Here is a 19,996-nt window from a genome sequence, read left to right on the forward strand (position 1 = left end):
AATAATATCCCCTGCATCTCCTGCATATTTTCAAGTAAAATAGCATGACATGTTTCACTGGAGCAGTGTGAGAACAAGCATGTGACTATAAAGAAATAAATTTCACTTTTAATTTAAAAAAAAAGTATCTGGAGCCCTACTGTGGGTATTGGACTAGAAATAAAGCCTGAAATGCATAATATATCCATTCCTTCAACAAAGATTTCCTGGACACCTATTATATTCCAGTCTTCCTGTTGCATGTTATATACATGATTTAATTTAATCATTACAAGCCAATAAGATGTATAGATAAGGAAAACTGAAAGCATTATATTTTTCTGAATATAAAACCCATGTGTTTTCAATTATGTTACATTTTGATGAGCACCTATGATGTGCTAAGTACATTATACATGTTTTATTAATTACTTATGTAAAATTCCCTATTAAGATTACCATTTTATTGTGGAAGGAAATGAGGCTCAGGCAAAATAAATAACTTCACAGTCACAGAACAGCCATTTAAATCCAAGTCTGTCTGATTCCAAACCCCATTCTCTTTTTCTCACCAGTGACCATCTGCAAGTGGGAATCAGGATAGGGAGAGAGGTGAAAGAAGATGATGGAGATAAGATGCATATTAAAAATGAAAAGTGATAGGAACATCTGGGTGGCTCGGTTGGTTAAGCATCTGCCTTCTTCTCAGGTCATGATCCCGGGATCCTGGGATTGAGCCCTGCATCTGTCCGGCTCCCTGCTCAGCAGGAAGTCTGCTTCTCCCTCTCCCTCTGCTCTCCCCCAACCCCGACTTGTGCTCTCTCTCTTGAATAAATAAATAAATAAAATGTTTAAAAAAATTTGAAGTTGTACATTTACATTTATATCACACACTTCCAAGTAATACCCCTGGATGACTTTCTGCAATCATGTATAGCTCTTATTTTGAGCTTAATGGTTATTCTAGGAAGTTCATAAGATATTAAGTCTCCAGTAAGTGAATTGAAAAACAAGTGGAAAAATAAGAAAATAATATAAAATATTTACAAACAAGAACAGTAAGATTATAGGTGCTTTTCCCTCTTTTTTTTTTTTACCTGTATATTCTCATTATTTATTTGAAATTAGTGAGCATATGTGGCTTTTGAAATAAAAAGACAAATGTTGCTTAAAATAATACGGGGAAGATGTGAATTAATCTTATTCCTTTGCATTCATATTTTGGTGTTGACTATGTATAGTGATGTCTGGCTTGACAACTCTTATTCATCAGGCTTGGGTCTAGGGGAGGAATCACTAACCCTCCAACAAAATTATCTTTCAGAACATAATTACGTGCTATCAGTGAGTATCCTAAGGGAGATGATGGTAATTCCCCAAAATAGAGTTCTGCAGATGACTTGGGCAAAACAGCATTATTTTTGGAAGTACATGTCCTCCCAAGGGGGCTATTTTGAAGGGGATAAGATTATCTTAGAGCTCTCAGTTTGTTAAACATCTGTCACAGTATATTACAGACTCACCCAATTGTCTACCAAACCAAAGGGAAGAGAGAGACAGAGTTTTAAAAGCAAACAAAAACATTGATGGATTGGAATTTGGAAACTTGGAGAAGTAGCTTTCTTCTCTCAAGCCTTAGAGCACTACACTCATCTGGTTTTCAACCCACCTCACTGGCCACTCTCTCTGGGTCTCCATTGATGGCTCCTCCCTTTCTCCCAGGGATGAGTACTTGAGCTCTTCTGATACTTAATCACTCCTCACATGACATCATCTAATACGTGTCTTTAATGTCTATCTCTATGCTGACAGCTACTAGATTTATAGTTCAGCTTAGATCACTCCCCTGATGTCCAGCTACCTACTTAATATCCCCACATGAATAACTAATACATATTTGAAACTTATCATGCCTAAAATCACATTTCAGATCTTCCCTCCAACCCGACTGTCCTCCATGTTTTTCTTTCTTTGTTTTTTTTTTTCAACTCATTTAAGGGCAACTCCATATTTCTGTTTGCTCAGGCTCAAACCTTTGCAGTCATCTTGAATTCCTCTGTCCATCTCTCATACTAAGCAGTGAATCCACCAGCAAATCCTTTAAATCATAACAAGAATTCAGTGCTTCCCAGGACCTTCATCACCACCCCCTTAGTCAAACCACCACCATCTCACTCCAGTCATTTCCAGGTTTGCCCACCTCTAGTCAATTCCTAACATAGCAAGCATTGCAACCTTTTCAAAAGGTAAGTTAAATTATGTTCTGATGCTGCTCAAAATCCATGCATGCTTTCCCATTTCACAAAAAGTAAAGCCCAAACATTTACAGTGGCTTACCAGGTTGCACAAGGTCTAAACCCTCATTATTTCTCTGACCTCCTTACCTACAACTCGTCCTCACTTCCTCCGCCCAGCGAGCTGGCCTCCTTGTTGTACCCTAACGTGCAAGTCCCACGACCACCCCGAGGCTTCTGTATTTGCTGTTCTTTGCACCAGAAACACTCCCATAACACCAGTGTCAGAATTCTCTTCCTCATTTGTGAAATGAGTTTAATTTGTATTCTCCAAAGGAAACTTACCATACTTATAAAATGGAACAGATTCAGTAGCTAGTTTCTGATTTATTTGCTATAGAAAAGGGCAAGTTCCATGAAAGCAGAGGGCTCCCAAATTCCAAACCAAAGCTAACCCACCCAATACCAGGCATGTGCCAGGAGAATAAGATGGGAACCAAAAACTGAGTTAAGTAGGGATATTCTGCTCCCGTGGAATAAAGTTCAAGCAGGAGACCTCACAGCCTCAAACAACCTAAGTCTAAGAACCCTAGGAAATCACATGTTATTTTTGGCCTGAAAAGACTCTTAGCCTAGTGATCTTGAACAGAAGCTTTACTTTCCTTATAGGTGCTATTTTCACTATTTCATATCCCAGTCAAGCATGTATAAGCAACTCTGCTCTTCCTCTCAAATGTATTTCTTTTTATATTTCCTATCAGTTACCATACTCAAATAATGAGAGAAATTTGTGTTATAGAAAGGCAGATACTACATCAAAAACTAATGATGTACTATATGTTGGCTAATTGAATTTAAATAAAAAAAGAAAGGTAGATAAATATATACAGAATAGTTTGTGTAGAGCCAAGCCCTTAGAGAATTAGTTAAAATCATGCCATATATAAAATTCAAGTGATCTACCTTGAAGTAACCCATGGCCATTAGATCTACTATATGCAAAGCACCATGGTCATCACCATTGAGCCTATAAAATAAAGAAAACATGACTTTGACCCTCAAGGAGTTTACAAGACACACAGAGACACACAACTCTTAAATATAATTAATAGGGTGAAAAAGGCTATAAATAAGCTACAAAGAACTTTAAGCAGAAAAAAAGAAAGGGGGACAAATTTAATTTAAATAATACAATTAGAAGAAGTTTCATGAGGTGACATTTTTTTATATGGGCTTTGAAGGACAAAAAGAATGTCAATAAAGTAGGAATGGAGAAGAGCCAAAAAGGCTTAGATTACATAGCTACTCCTTCGTTCATGACAAGAATTGCTTACTGAGAACCTTCTATGTGTCAAGAAATGTGTTAGAGACAAGAAAGGTATTTCCCATTCAGAAGGAAGCAAAACTACAGAGGTAAGAAAAATAAACTTGAAGAACTGGTTAAGACAGAAGGTAAAGGAGTGGTTAGTTGATAAGGCTGGTAGAGTGGAACCGAAGGAGCTGGAAAAGGTGTCTTATTTCTAAAAGTGTATGATGTTATTGGAAAACTCAATGGAAGTGTTGATTTTTATTATTATAATCAATAGTCTTGCATGGTGAGCCTCAATACTTTTGAGTTCATGCAATAGCAAGATTTTCTGAACAGGGAAATGATATTCTCAGTACTCTTCTCAGGAGGGAAAAAAAAAAATTGCTACCATGCCCCAAGGAGCACTGGGATGACAGGGTTCCTCAGACACAAATCCCACAAATTTCTCTAAAAGAGTTCACTCTGTTTGTTCCCAGGCAATCTTAACCCACTTAGACAGAAAGTAAAACAGGGAAGCACAAGGCACCAAATTTGGTTATAAAGAAACTTGCTTTAAAGGGATTTTCTTAAAACTATTAAATGTGTCTGATGTCCCAAACTCAACTGTCTTTGGACTGGAGTTACAGAGTGTTAAAGCATTTATTTGGAATGATTGATACAGTGATGATCCCCAGCCATATCTCTTTAAAAGCTCTGAGTGTGCAGTCATTCTCTCTTTGCTATGACCATCTTATACATTTCCATTTGCCAGCAGAATATGCCTCATATTTCCAATCTATACAATAAGCCATTGCGATTAAATATACCTCAGGCTCTCTAGTCTGCCTTGTTCTATAAACACAATTACCACCAGTGTTTGTGTATTTAGATACTTGTATTTGATTTATGTGGACTACAGTAACATTAAGTAAGATAATTCCACCTGTCCTGAGAGTGTTCATCTTCATTCCCTACTGAATCTGGTTGGGATGCTTGCCTGCCTGCCAAGACTTAAATGGTAGACAACAACCCATCTTGGATACCTGACACTGGGGCATAGATTTCACCAAAGCCAATTCAATTAGAAATAGAATTTAGTGCCCTGTTTAGCCAAACCCCTGATCTTCACAGAGTAGCTTCGGTAAACTACCGTTTGAACATAAAGAGAAATTTATAAATATATCATACACTGAAATTTACCAAACAGTATAGCTTCCCCAAAAATTAAAAAAAAAAAATGAGTAAAAATTGCAATCTTTCTGCCGTGTAATTTCATTGCCTTCCAAACTCAGTATTTCCTAGATGGCTTTTATGATACATGCATAGTAAACTGCAAACAGACCCAAGTTAGTGTACCCTAAGGAGTGGATGGCCAGGGAAAGTTCCCAGTATATACATGTAGACTCCTTGGGCTCCTACAAAGATGAGAGTTGACCTCTTTCTACTAAAAGAAATAATAGAGACATTCAAAAGCCAAGCTACAGGGCAGTAAGAAGATAAGGAGGTAAAAAAGCAGACAAACAAGGTTAGCCCTTCTCCTTTTGCCCAGGTCTGTGGATTGGTGATTTGTTGTGTGAGTTGAGGGGCTCCTGGTATCCAAGGTAGAACAGCTGAGCCAATGCTAGAGTTGGCAAGGCCCACAGTGGGTCCCCAAAAGGATGGAAGTAGAAGATAGACCTGAAACTTCATCTCCCCGCCTCAATCTTTAACTCCCTTCACCTCTTCACCCTGACAACTCCCAGATTTGTATTCTTCAGATTCAACCTCTTCCCTGAACTTCAGACTCATTAATTCAACTACCAACTGCACTTATATATGTTGGAGTCTTCTGAAATCAAACATCCAAATTAGAAACTCCTTCTTAAATCCACTTCTCCCAAAGACTTCTCCATGTAATTAAATGGCACCACCCTTCCCCCAGTTACAGAGTCCAAAAGTCTGATCATCTTCCTTGGTTTCTCTTTTCTCTGATGTCCTTTATATGATCCATTTAGCAAGTCCTGACACAGTTATGTTCGAATTATACTACAAACTCAATCACTTCTTACCAAATCTATGGCTAACACATAAAGCCAACCCCAATCATGTCTCCCCTAGCTAGACTACCACAGAAGACCTTTAATGGAGTTCCTGCTTCTGTACTTCCACACATTGTCTTGTGTCCCTAACAGTGAGGTCTCCAGGCAGAGCAGCCAGAAAATCAGCAAGCAAGAAAATCAGATTATCTTAGTCCTCTGCTTAAAAATGTCCCAATGACTGACCACCTGGTTTTGAAGAAACTGGAAAATGATTAGCAGGCCTACAAGGTCCTATATGATCTGGCCCTCCTTACTGCTTAGACTTCACCTTGACACAGTTGTCCCTCACGCATCTTGCTGCACCCTCACCCTTGCTGTGTTTTCAATATGGTCGGTGCTTTGCTGCCTCCAACACTGTACACTAGCTGTTACCTCTTATCAAAATGTGTTCTCCACAATTTTTAAAGGGATAGACACTTCATATCATGTGGGGTTTTGTCCAAGTGCTGCCTCTTAGATCATCCTACCTAAAATAATCCTCACCTCCACCCTCTATACACTGACCCAACTACACCCAACTACATTTTTTTCCTTAGCATCCACACCACCTGAAAAATGACCTCTTTGTTTGCTTGTTTAATACCTGTAGCTTTCAAAGGAAAATAATTCCCCTAAGAGGTCAAGACTCTGTCTCATTTACCATTGTTTCTGCAAAACTTAGACCAGTGCCTGGCACATCATAGATGCTGAGTACATATTTGTTAAATCAAAACACTATCTTGGCCGGGGGGGTGCCTGGGTGGCTCAATCATTAAGCATCTGCCTTCAGCTCAGGTCATGATCCCAGGGTCCTGGGATCGAGCTCCACATTGGGCTCCCTGCTCCACGGGAGGCCTGCCTCTCCCTCTTCCACTCTTCCTGCTTGTGTTCCTGCTCTCGCTACCTCTCTCTGTCAAATAAATAAATAAAATCATTAAAAACAAAACAACAACAACAACAACAAACCTACTATCTTGGGGTGAAACAAGATAGCTGCCAACCTTCCAGCCACAGTGCATGATGACTACATTAAAACTATCTGGAATTAGTTTAGAGGAAATTTCTATTTCTGTACACCCTCTTATAAATTCAATGCTTTTTGTGCATAGTTTCTTGTTTAGCTTTTTTTCATTTTTTTCTTTTTAATGAGTACAAATGAAGTGAATGACCATGACTCTTTTTGTTTTGTATAGCAATCATTCCCTTGAGTGTTGAAATGGAAAATTAGATACAAAGACATTTTTTTTTCTTAAAATAAAGGCCTAAGGAATGGTAGAAAAAAAGTGCATTGAGACTAGAATCATAAATTCTGTGTGTGAGAGTAGATGTTTTTTAGAGAAAACCTCAACCCTATGCAGGAATTCCTGTCTCTGAATTAGCTATCAGGGCACCCTGTAAAGCTTTAGGCATAGGGCAACCTAAATAAAAGTCAGAATTTAATTAAACTTCCACATATGTACTGTAATGGATCTTGCTATATATGAAATAAAACGAATATCCTTTGCTTATGTTTTAAAATTCCAAATAAAAGACTAATATAAAAAGTGCCATTCTTGGCAACCACTTGAGAGAGTAGCTGAACTTTGGGTGTTCCACCTAAAAAAACAAGACTAATAACACCCCCCACCCCAACACACACACACCACTATGATAAGGATTAAATAAGAAAAAGTAGGTGAATAGGTTTTGATTAGTGTAATGTGTACAGTCATCAAACATAAGGATCATCAAGAGGATTAGTCATCAAAGAGTTCTATCAAGTCCGGGAAAGCCCCAGATCAATTAGACACGGTTTAGCCCAGATGCACCCCTTTCCTTTGGTTTGGCAGAAAGACAATGTGGTGTTGCAGAACAAACACAGATGTGGGGGGCAGGATACTGGGACCATGGTCTCAACTCCAGCATTAGCTCACTGGGTGCCCTTGGGTCTTTCACATTATTTCTCTATCCTTGATTTTATTATTTATTAAAAGAAAGAGCCTGAAGGTATGATCTCTAAGCATCTGCCAGTTCTCCACATTATGCTTTTTTTAATCCTTGGTTCAACCATCGTACGATGCTGCTAAACCATGGGAACCTGAGTGGATGCTATCTATGTCCACTCCTTGTATTTCCTATCAGGACAATAAATTGAGGGAAATGTCTGTAGGATAAGAGACACCCTAATGGGCTGATAAATCAGTTTCAGCCTTGGCACTTCAACAAGAGTGCGGCCAGGTTTGAGAGATGAGCTGTGCTAGACCATGAGAGGTAGACTGTGGCCTGAGAAGTTATCTCACTGGACACACCCCTTTACCCCAATAGGCAGAAACTGGATACTGAAGACAAAACAATAAAATTAGCCCTATTATACTGCTTTTCTCCAACTTCAGAGCAGCTTCATCTCACCTTTTGCTGTGTGAAGTGGAGATCTCTTTGTCTCTGTCTCTGACAGCCAACCAAAATACAAAGTCTAGTAAGGCAAAACTAATATTCTCGGTCTCTGTCTAGACTTCCACTATCTTGTTGTTGTTGTTGTTTTTTAAGATTTTATTTATTTGTCAGAGAGAGAGAGAGAATGAGCGCACAAGCAGGGGGAAATGCAGGTAGAGGCAGAAGCAGGCTCCCCACTAAGCAAGGAGCTTGATGTGGGACTCAATCCCAGGACCCTAGGATCATGACCTGAGCAGAAGGCAGACACTCAACCAACTAAGCCACCCAGGCATCCCTAGACTTCCACTGTCTTGTATACCTACTGTTCTCATCTGCTACTGCAAAGATTTTCCTGCCATAAGCACAAAACTAATAGAACATTTTTTACTTTAAATAAATGAATGAATAAATGAAGATTTGCTTTCAATCTAAAAAGAAAGTGAAATGGAAGAGTGAGCTATTTTCCCATATTTAGTTTCAGTCCTTTCTTCCACCTAGTGCTGAATCCTATAGAAAATAAATATAGGGAGATTATCTGACTTAATTTTGTAGATTTTATTGCAAAATATTTATTTTTAGTTTATTAAGACTGATAATCCTATCTTTTAACTATCTTAACACTGACCAAGATTTCCCATGCCTCTAGCATAATCAGGCTGACTCAATTAAACACCTTAAGAAAAAAGAGCAGATTTTCAGGAGTCACTAAAACCTAAGAGGTAAAAAGGAAGAAGGTGAAAGAAGAGGAGGAAAAGGGAGGGAAGGGAGAGGAAAGGAAGAGGAAGGGGAGAAAAGGAAAAGGAAGGAGAAGAAGGCAAGGGGGAAGGGGAGGAGGAAGGAAGGAAAGGAGGGAGGGGAGAAAGAAAGGAAGGGAGGGAGGGAGGGAGGAAGGAAGGAAGGAAGGAAGGAAGGAAGGAAGGAAGGAAGGAAGGAAGGAAGGAAGAAAGAAAGGAAGAAAGAAAGAAAGAAAGAAAGAAAGAAAGAAAGAAAGAAAGAAGAAAGGAAGAAAGAAAGAAGAAAGGAAGAAAGAAAGAAAGAAGAAAAAGAAAGAAAGAAAAGAAAGAGAAAGAAAAGAAAAAAGAAAGAAAGGAAGAAAGAAAGAAAGAAAAAGAAAGAAGAAAGAAGAAAGGAAAGAAAGAAAGAAAGGAAAGAAAGAAAGAAAGAAAGAAAGAAAGAAAGAAAGAAAGAAAGAAAGAAAGAAGAAAGAAAGAAGAAAGAAGAAAGAAAAGAAAGAAAGAAAGAAAGAAAGAAAGAAAGAAAGAAAGAAAGAAAGAAAGAAAGAAAGAAAGAAAGAAAGAAAAAGAAAGAAAAAATGAGTGAAAGGCTTTCCCAGTGAAAGAAAAGAAAAAATTACTATCAGGCAAGTCTTCAGCACTGTAAGAACACAAGCAATGGAATCTGCCTAAGGGTCTGGTTTAGGAATAAGCAACAGGTATAGCATGTGCAGTCCTCAGGAAACCACACACCCAATTCCTAGTAGAGTTGAGTCAAGGCTTTATCCTTCTACTATTCAAAAGTAGATCTCTTTAGTTTGGAGTATAGTATTTCCTTTTCCAACCACAGTATTAAAAGCCAAAGTTACGGATGCTCCAAAGAACTATTAGCAATCCCTGTCTTAGTTTTGTTTCCTTCCAAAGGAAGACTGTAAGAATTAGTCTGTCTGTGCGTCAGAATTTCACTTGCTCACTGCCCATTCATCAGAGAAACTGCAAGCACATTTGGCAGAAGGATGGAGAGAACATGGTGGGATCATGCATCATCTCATAGCCACCCAAATTATATTTTCTGCAGATCACAGATTATTATATTGGAAATAAGAGAGGAAATAAGTAAGCAATTGGTATCATGGGAGGAAGAAAAGCATGACCCTCCATAACTTTGTAACTCTGGGAAGACTTTATGGATTATTATAGTAGTGAATATGTAGACAATCACTGAATTCTCAATGAGTTACACTGTTGAGCACCTCTTCTCTGCTCTGTACTATAACAATGCACAAAGAAATGTGTGACTAATGCTTGAATTAAGAACCTTATTTAATATGGTTCAAAGATCCCTAAAATCAATTCGAATGAATTTAGACCCCTTTGACAAAAATAAAGGCATCACTGACTTACCACTATTGCACAAAAAAGTAAGCTGTGAAGAGGTTTGTAGATGAGAAAATGAGTGACTGTTGCCCTAGTCAAGAAAGTTTATATAAGCCTGAGTAGCCTCATCTAATAAACATTGCATTAGGAATTTGAGTTTTATTATCAAGACCAGCAGTCTTTGTAGGGTGCAAAACAACGCACTGGGATGCAGAAAGAAATTATTAAGACTTCCTATTTATAATATTAAGCTAAAAATGTAAAGCAAATAAGCTTCACTCACATTGCCATGTGGATTGTCTCTGGAGCCCTTGCTTGGGTCAAACATAAGATGGTCCCATGTCCCATGGGGTAGACAGGTGTCCTGTGGGCACACTGAGGGCCCAAGACAGGGGCTTATAGCTTTAGCCTTTCTTATTGGCTCACTTTAAGCACATTGCAACATGCTGTAGTCCTGTGGACCAGGTTGAGCGGATTTGTGCATTACATTAACTGGTTTTAATTAAACTAAAATAAAATGGACAAATGGTTTAAAGGATTTTTTCCCCAAGAGCTGCAGACTGAAGATAATACTAATAACGCAAGTAAAAGCAAGCAAGTCAAAAAAGGCAAAGCTGACACTTTCCCTCAACCTTGTAGGTAGTTCTTTCTTTATCAGCCGTGAGATGAAGCAAAAATAATGACTATGTAAGGAGTTCTGAGAAGGCATCAGCTAAAATTACTAGAAATCATCAGGAAGATTTTCTGAAATATTTACAGCTACTATTGTCAAGAATGAACTTTGTCTTAAATGTATCTTTTGTTATAAACAAATCATAGTATAAATTCAGCATGATTACTAAGACATGATAAATACTTGTTTTTAATAAAATACTTTTCTTTCATCCTATTCTCAAGTCTTTCACAAATAGCATAGTAGTAGTATACTATTGATGGCTTAATATTGTAATTCATGGATACACTTTATAGATATTAATATATAATATAAATATAAACATTTGAGCAATCCCATATTCAATAATGTTTAATGCTAGGATTCCTGAAAAAAAAATGGAAACCATTGTTTTAAGAAAATGTTTTTAAATAGAGGAATAACCTGAAAATCTAGTTTTGGAAAGGTAACTAGCTGACTGAATTACAGGGAGTGGGTTGTAGGAAAATGTAAGAGCAGAGTTATCCACCAAGAAGTTGATCAAAGCAGATCTCAAGGAATCAAGTAGACTTCTCTCTAGTTTCCACACTGCAAAACAGTCCTGAGTAAAAAAGTATTTGTCCACAGGGAATTATCTTTTAGAGAAATAATAGAACCCAGAGAAAAAAACATAATAGGGTTAAAAACAAGAACAAGGGGACAAGAGTCATACCACCACTCTCCATTAGCTGCTCTGAGCTAGAACTGAGGGGAGGGGAAGGAGAAACTTCTCCCTCTCCTAGTAAGAGAATGAAATCTGCTCTTTCCCTTCCTAGGATCCCTGTGACTTACATTTAAAAGGATCTACAAGGCCAGCCTTCTGTGCTTCTCAAATTTTACTAGGCAAAGAAATCTGAGGATCTAATGAAAATGCAGATTCTGACTCAGTAACTAGATTGGGGCCTGGGAATCTGCCTTTCAAACAATCTCTCTGATGATGCTATTGCTGGTGGTAGGTGGATCCCATCTGAGGAGCAAGGCTTTAGAGCAATCATCTCCAAATTTATTTAGACTTGTATTAAGTGCCATAGAAAATGTGAAAGCATACATTGCCCCATATTTGTGGATTTATTAATGTGTGAAGTAATATATATTTTATCACTTGCTACCAATATTATGGGTGTTATAAAATGCAATTAAAAGTAGAAAATTGCAAATGATAATATTTACAATAAATGTAAATAGAAGTTGTGATGTCTTCACCCACTACATAGGATCATATTTCATACCCCCAGGACAGGTACCCTACGCTGGAGGCTGCAGGCCTAGAAGGTGAATATTAGTTACTTGGTTTTCTTTTCTTTTTTTTTGTCTGAAATGTGGGTAGTAACTCCAGGTGAATAGCAGTGCCTTAAGGTATTTATGTAAGCCAGCTCTCAAAGATTCCAAAATGGAAATTAGTTGAATCTTGTGTGTATTTCTAATATATAATTTCTTGTAAACTTAATTCTTTTTGAAAATAGCATGATTAGTCAATCACTAATTATTAACCCTTACAAAACATGTTTAGGTTAAAATAAATACCAATTTTCAAATAAATACAGAAAACCTAGAATCAATCAAGTGCTTTTCTAATTAAGCTGAATTGAAATCATGCAAATTCCTACATAATCAAACACTTCTATATTCTTCTGGCTATTTTTTATCTAGCATGCATAAGAATTCCCTATGGAATTTGTTTAAAATACAGATTCTTGCGTCTTATAGATTCTTACTCAGAAATCTGAATGAAATGAATGAAATAAGAACTAGAGAGCCCAGAAACAGACCCATAAATCCATGAAAATGTGATTTTTAAAAATATTTTATTTATTTATCTTAGAGAGAGTTGGAGCGTGGGAGGGGGGAGGTACAGAGGGAAAAGGGAGAGAGTCAGATGCTTACCTGACTGAGCCAGCCAGACGCCCCTATGAAAATGTGATTTTTAATAGAATTGGTATTTTTAATCAATAGGGAAATGGTGGAATATTCAATAAATAGTACTAGAATAATTGGGTTTACATGGATAAAAATTAAAAGGAGTCATTTGGATCTCAGCAGGAAATAGATGGAACGTATGTATTGGATACTTTGAGAAAGGTTTTTTTTTTTTAAGATTTTATTTATTTATTTTTTAGAGAGAGAGAGAACACGAGCAGGGGAAGCGGCAGGTAGAGGGAGAAGCAGGCTCCCTGCTGAGCAGGGAGTCCAATGTGGGGCTTGATCCCAGGACCCTGGGATCATGACCTGAGCTGAAGGTAGATGCTTAACCAACTGAGTCACCCAGGCATCCTTGAGAAAGGTTTTATAAAAAAAAACTATTTCTAGTGATGCTCGCAGGATACAGTGAAACGACAAATGATGTCCTACCCCAAGGCTAGAAACAGAACTATCACTACCTCTAGTCCCAAAGAGGAAAAGGGTAAGGCTTACCAGAATCCAGAAGTAGAGCTGTTGGTTAAGAACAACCTTGACAGCAGATGTAACTGTGAATCTAGGGGCACAACCAGCCACGGGCAACATTTCGGGGAAGAAGTTAGGATATGTAACTATGGCGGTATCTATAAATACCCATCTCACTTCCTTCCTGCCCTCCAATTTCCTTTGTTCCCTCAACACCCGAAACCAACCAAAAGCCAGAGTTCAAGGGAGCTCTTTGTTGTACAAGATATAGATGAGTATTTCTGGGCAGAGGGCAGGGTGCAAAAAAAAGAGAACTGCCTGGAGGGACAAACATAAGAGATCCAGCAAAGATCACTAATGCACACCGTATATATAATCAACTCGAGATGCATTAAGATTCCTCTTCTTAATTCTGGTATCCTTAAAATGTCGTTTCTATTGGTTTAGATTTATATAAAATAATATACCTCGTTTTAGGAATCTTTGTGTTGTTCAGGGGAAAATTTCTCACCCCTAGTTAAAATAGAATCATTGTTTTATGGTTACAGTCCTTAACCAAGATTCTGAACTAGTACAGTTTCTGCCTGTCTCTCCCAAGAACAAACCCAAAAGCAGTATAGAAGAAAAACCAAGACAGGTGAAAAACTGAAAAATCTCAAGGTTGCACACTTGTTTGTGTGGTATCATGGTTTTGTTGGAGGGTAAATAATGAGAGTTCTCTCGCTTATCCCTGACCATCGCTTTGGGATCAACTCATGACTCTCAAGGTCTGGTTCCAGGCCAGCAGCATCACCATCACCTGGGAACCTGTGAGAAATTCAAATTCCTAGGCCCTATCCCAGACAAACTCAATCAGAAATGGAAGGAGTAGAGCCCATAAATCTATGTTTTAACAAGCCTTTCAAAAAATGCTGATACTCACTGAAGTTAGAGAACCAGTGGGATAAACGATGTCAACATCTAGACTAGGGCTGTCAGATTTAGCAAGTAAAGTTATAGTATAGCCAGTTAAATTTGAATTTCAGATAAACAACAAATACTTTTCTTACTGTAAATATACTACAGAAATTCAAATTTAACTGTGAATTTTGCATTTTATTGGGCAACCCTATCTACATCTATATTCAGAACTCTAGTCCAGGTATCTTCTAAGGTAAACTCAGAACAGTTCAGAAGCACATTGATGGTGAGGGGATGGGAAATTTAGATGAATACTAACACAGTACTAGTCAAAGCATGGTATTCCAATTAGAAGTAATTGGCTGAGAGCTTGTAAGAAATTCTCAGCCCCACTTTAGAGCCATGGAATCAGAAACTCTGGGGATGGGACCAAAGAATCTATAGTTTATCAAGCCCTCTAAGTGATTCTCTGTGCCTTGAAGTTTGAGAACTATTGTACTAACTAATCTCAGGCAGTGAATTTCACCCCTTTCCTATAGGTTTAAGCAAACATAATGAGTCATGGGATATTTATAACCTTAAGCACTTACAAAAGTAAAGGAGAAAACCTCAAGATTAGTGAGCTAAGTGCCAATTTTTAGAAGTTACCCATAGAATATCTGAAGAGGAAGAAGGAGGAGGAGAAAAAGAAGAAGAAAAAGAAGGAGGAGGAGGAGGAAAGGAGGGAAGGAGAGGGAAGGAAGGAAAAGGAGGGAGGAGGAGATGAAGAGGAAGAAGAAGAAGCAGTAGCAGAGGAAGAAAACACATTAAAGGTAAGGCATAAATTAATAAAATAGAAGGTAAATGCAATGATAATGTAAAAAAGAATATACCTGAGTTGGTTCTTTGAAAACAAATTAAAATAGTTGTCTATTTTATCTCTTGCAAAAATGATCAAGAAATAAAACAAAAATAACCTTAAAAAGGAATATAATAAAGATCGGGACAAAGGCAGAGTAGAAACTTACAAGAAGATAAAAGAGTATGTCAACAATTATATTACAAAAACTAAAAATTCAAGTGAAGTAGACAAATTCTTGAAAAATATAATTTATCAAAACTGAGTAAAAATGCAATCAAAAGTTTGGTGAATTTTGTAACTATTAAGAATTCTAGCAGTTAAAAAAAACACTAAGCCAAGAGGGGTTTAGTATTAATTTTTATCCATCTTTCAAGGTGAAAAAAAAAATCAGTGTTATAACAGAAGGATTAACCAGTGCAATTAGATTTAAGAAAAGAGAAAGAAAAAGTAGACTCAAAAGGAGAAAACAAAGGTGTCATCATTGGAAGATAATATAAGTGTAAACATAGAAAACCTAAAATAATATAGAGAAAATGTTTAGAAATAATGGGAGTTCTTGGCAAGATGGCTATGTTAATTTGTAAAAAAACAGTTGCTTAAATAACATAGAAATAATGAAGAATATAAAATATCAGTAAGATTGGCTATGCTGATATGTAGATTTTATTTATCAAATGACACCTTAAAGAAAGTGGAAAAAATAAGTTTCAAACTGGAAAAGGATATCTGGAATACAGAAAATAATAAAAAAAAATATCAAAAATACCTTTTAAAAATTCAAAAACTAACCAGAAACACCACCAAAAAGCAGAAAAAAAGTAAGTGAGAGAGTGGGAACGAGAATAGACATTTCATGGAGGAGTAAATGCAGATGACCAAATAAACCTATGAAGAATTGTTCAACGTAATTAGTGATCAGGACTATGTCAATCACGACCACAATGACGTACCATTTTAAATGATTTAATTGACAATATCAAGTATTGGAGAGAAGTGCATTGATAGACTATTCTATACCTTGCTGGAGGAGGTGTAACTCAGGCAACTATTTTAGGAAAGGGTTTGGTATTTTGGAAATACACCGGTCTTCCTTGGGGAAGTGGGCGTGGCTATGGAAGCTGCATGCGCAGTGAGGAGCTGACCAGACTAGTCTGCAGGTTTTCCTTTCTTTCCCTCTTTCTTTCTTTTCTTTTCTTTTTTTTTTTTTACTTGAGTGTAGTTGACACACAATGTTACATTAGTTAGACAGCTTTTTCTTTATTGTGCATCAGGCCTTTTACCTCCCGGAGAAGGTGTTCCTTGTCCTTTATGGTGGACAGGAGTTACTGTTCTGGGGCTTTCTCTTGCAACAGAAAGCTCTAGCTAGAAAAGCAAATTCCACAGTGAGCTAATGTGACCAAGACTGGTCCGGATATGCTATGTCAGAGCCCTTTCATTTTATGTATGTTTGTTTGCTTGTTTGTTTTTCCCTGTCATTTTTTCAGGAGGAAGCCGGTATAACCTCAAATGATTCATCAGCCATTCTGAACTCAAAGTTCTCAGAAATTCCGTTAGAATGAGGACAGGGAGTGAGGACTGGTTTGGTCTCTTTGAAAAAAAAAAATGCTGATGATTTAGAAAGATGTGTTCCAGTGGTTTGAGTCAGGATTCTTAAATTATTTACCAGACTCAGGCTGAGCTGCTAGAAATGAACAAAAACAAACAGAATGAATCTAAAAGAAAATTGGGTTGCCAACAATTGAGGCTTTAAATAGCAAGTCTGCAGCCTCCAGTGCAAGGACTGTATTCCTTACATCACAGTGGCTTTCAGGCATCCAAACCATGTATGCATGGTAAGTACATTAAGACTTGTTGAAATGATAACAAGTGGAATTTTAAATAATCTGTTAGAACGGCTTTCCTTTCTCACTCCTTCCTTTTCTCCCATTGGAAATGGTCACTTACATTCCCCAAGAGTGGTCTGAAATTTTAATTTAATTTTGTTTGTAAGACATTCTAACCTACTGAAATGAGAGACACAGTGAAGAATTGCATGCAGGCTTTTCTTCCTTTCTTTCTTCCCATGGCCCCATTAGGAAATTTTTTGTCCAAGCCATTGAAAGGGGGTAGCTTGATTAGGTTACCTACACGATAAGCACCAAAATTTCCAGACATTCTGTCTACTGGGGCATCTAAGGTTTATCTTCACTACTATTCAAGATCTCCATCAATGAACTTCCCCCTTTGATATTCCTGTCCTTTTCCCACCCTCTTTGGCTGTACCCTAGCTTTCGATCATATCTAAAATCCAAATGCTATCCTGTCTGTGTCTTTATGATGGTTTGCAATGACCTAGCCCTGCCCTTCGTTCTCCCTGTTATTCACCTTTAATCACATTGCCTCTTGTTTCTGAAACATGTCAGAATCCTCGCCTCGGTGCTTTTCTTCCCTCTGCCTAGAATATTCTTACTCCTTCACCTGTCCTCCTTGGCTTCCATTTTAAGTATCATTCTTTCTAAGAAGGCATTTCTGAACTTCCCATGCAAACCTCTCGCACCTTGAGCTTTTCCATTAGAGAAATTGTCAAAATTGTAATCTTATACCTGTTTCTTGTTTAATGAGCCTCCAGTTCTGAACTAGGACAGGTATAGTCCTGATCTGGTTTCCCATGTGTGCAATCAATGCACAGTGCCTAAAAGTTAGGAGTTTTCTAAAACATATTTACTGAGAAGGTAGAGTTTTAGGTAAATGAGGGCTGAAGTATGCACTTGAGGCATCCGCCAGCTCAGATTCAGTGGGTCATGTGTTGCAGATATCTGAAGTATTAAACAACAGTGGCATTGCGTTCATCACTCCCCATGGGGTCGGCAGGCTCTTCTTTTTTTTTTTTTTTTTAAAGATTTTATTTATTTATTTGACAGAGAGATAGAGAGAGAACACAAGTAGGCAGAGTGGCAGGCAGAGGGAGAGGGAGAAGCAGGCTCCCCGCAGAGCAGGGAGCCCGATGCGGGACTCGATCCCAGGACCCTGGGATCATGACCTGAGCCGAAGGCAGCTGCTTAACCAACTGAGCCACCCAGGCGCCCCAAGGGGTCGGCAGGCTCTTCTTACAGCCCTGGCTATTGGCCTCTGGTGGGATCTAATTCCACTGTGAGTTCTAAGGAGGAATTCTATCCAGTACAGTAGAGACCTGAGTATATTTCTTGGCTTTAGCATCTTCGGGTAAGTCACAAAAGCTCTCCGAGCCATATTTTTTTCACCTGGGAACAGGATAATAACACTGCTGCCCCAGGTCAGCTGGGGAGTGGTGGTGTGTATTATATAAGACCCCTTAAATACTGATTGTGGAGCAGTTCCTTTCCTCACTGTTGCAGTTGTGCTTAAGATTAGGCCAAGTTTGAAGGCATGCGGTTCACACAAGACCACCCTCACTTTGCCCACCAATTGCAAGTGAGGGATGGTGATTCTCCAAACCACCCTCAGGTTCAACAGTTTGTTAGAGCGACTCACAGAACTCACTGAAATCTGTTGTATGTATGGTTACACACAGTTTCACAGTGAGAAGACACAGATTAAAATCAGCCAGGGAAAGAGACATACAAAGAAGAGTCTAGGAGGACTCCAAATGTGGAACTTCCAACCATCTCCTCTCTCTGGAGTCCACAAAGCATCAATGCCTCCATGTGTGTAACAATATGCACGGAGCATTACCAACCAGGGGCATGCACCAGAGCCTCAGTTTCCAGAGTTTGTATTGGCATGATTGATTGACCATGTGACTGACCTCCATCTCCAGTTTAACTGATCTTATGTGATCCAAAATCCCCACCTTAAGGAGTATTGTTACCATCTGGCTTGGTCCAAGGTCCCCAGTATGACCAAAGGCCCCAGACAAACAAAGATACTCCCTCCCATCAGTTATGCCATTCCAAGGGCTTAGAGACGAGCTCCTAGAAGACAAAGGCCAACTCCTCTTTGGGCAAAATAAATCATTTAGTACCCAAATTGGACACTGCATGTCCACCTATTTGGTCTTTAGACAAATCCCCAGTTTTAACATTCACCTTCTTCATCAATTCACCCCAACTTCTCTGGAAAATTTATTTTTCTTGGTACCTTCTCCTTGGCCTTTGACATGGACTCATCCACAAAATGAATGTAGGAGGTATGTTTGTTAATACATTCTAAAAATTTTGTTGTGCCTTTCTCAAGTTTCTCTAAAATGATCTTTTAGCTCAATTCTATGGCAATATGGTATAGTAGTGAGCTACTATATGGACTTTTGAGTCAGAATCCTAGCTGCCACTGACCAGCTCTGTCACCTTCAAAAAGTTCCTTAACCTCCCTGGCCTCCTTTTCCTTATCTGCAAAGAGGAAATAAATCTATTAGTATCTACCTTATGGAATTGTGAAGATTCAATGACTCTATAGATATGAAGCTTGTAGAACAGTGCCTGGCATACTGGTAAATAATGTTTGCTAGTTTTTAAAAATTAATATTTATTTTCCACTATGCTTATATATCCTATTTGTCCCACTTGCCATGCTACTGCATATAACTTTAACTGGTCTCTCCATTAACTTATTCATTCACCAAATATTTATGAGTACCCATTATGTCCCAGGCACTATCTTAAATTCTTAGACTAGAGCAAAATAATCACTTGCTCGTGTGATTAAACTTAAAGCTATTGGGGGGGAGGGTGTGAAGGGAAACCTATAAACCACAATTATATATGTATATAATTCATTCAGCTATGAGGAAAGTAAGATAATGAAATAAGAGTATGAAGAACTTTCGATAGTAAAATAGTATGATCAGGGATGGTTATTCTGGGTGACATTTTGAGCCAAGATCAGTATATTGAAAAGGATCCAAACATTTGAATGTTTTGGTAGGATTCTTAGTTATTAATATATATTTTAGTTTCTATAAGATTAACTTTTTCTGGATCATGGGTAATCATTGTAGGACCCCTGAATTCCATGAGCATAAGCCCATTGCCGTAATTATTTTGCTGTAAAATCAGTTCCTTGGTCAGGTACTGCTGTTGAATAGTGCATTTACTCAGTCACAGCTTATATTGCCCATGGAAACATGGCAGGTAGTGAAGACAAATCTAAATCCAGGTTCGATATATGT

The sequence above is a fragment of the Mirounga leonina genome, unplaced genomic scaffold (genome assembly GCF_011800145.1).
Source record: "Mirounga leonina isolate KUSES-001 unplaced genomic scaffold, KU_Mleo_1.0 Mir_178, whole genome shotgun sequence".
In the NCBI taxonomy this organism is placed as follows: domain Eukaryota; kingdom Metazoa; phylum Chordata; class Mammalia; order Carnivora; family Phocidae; genus Mirounga; species Mirounga leonina.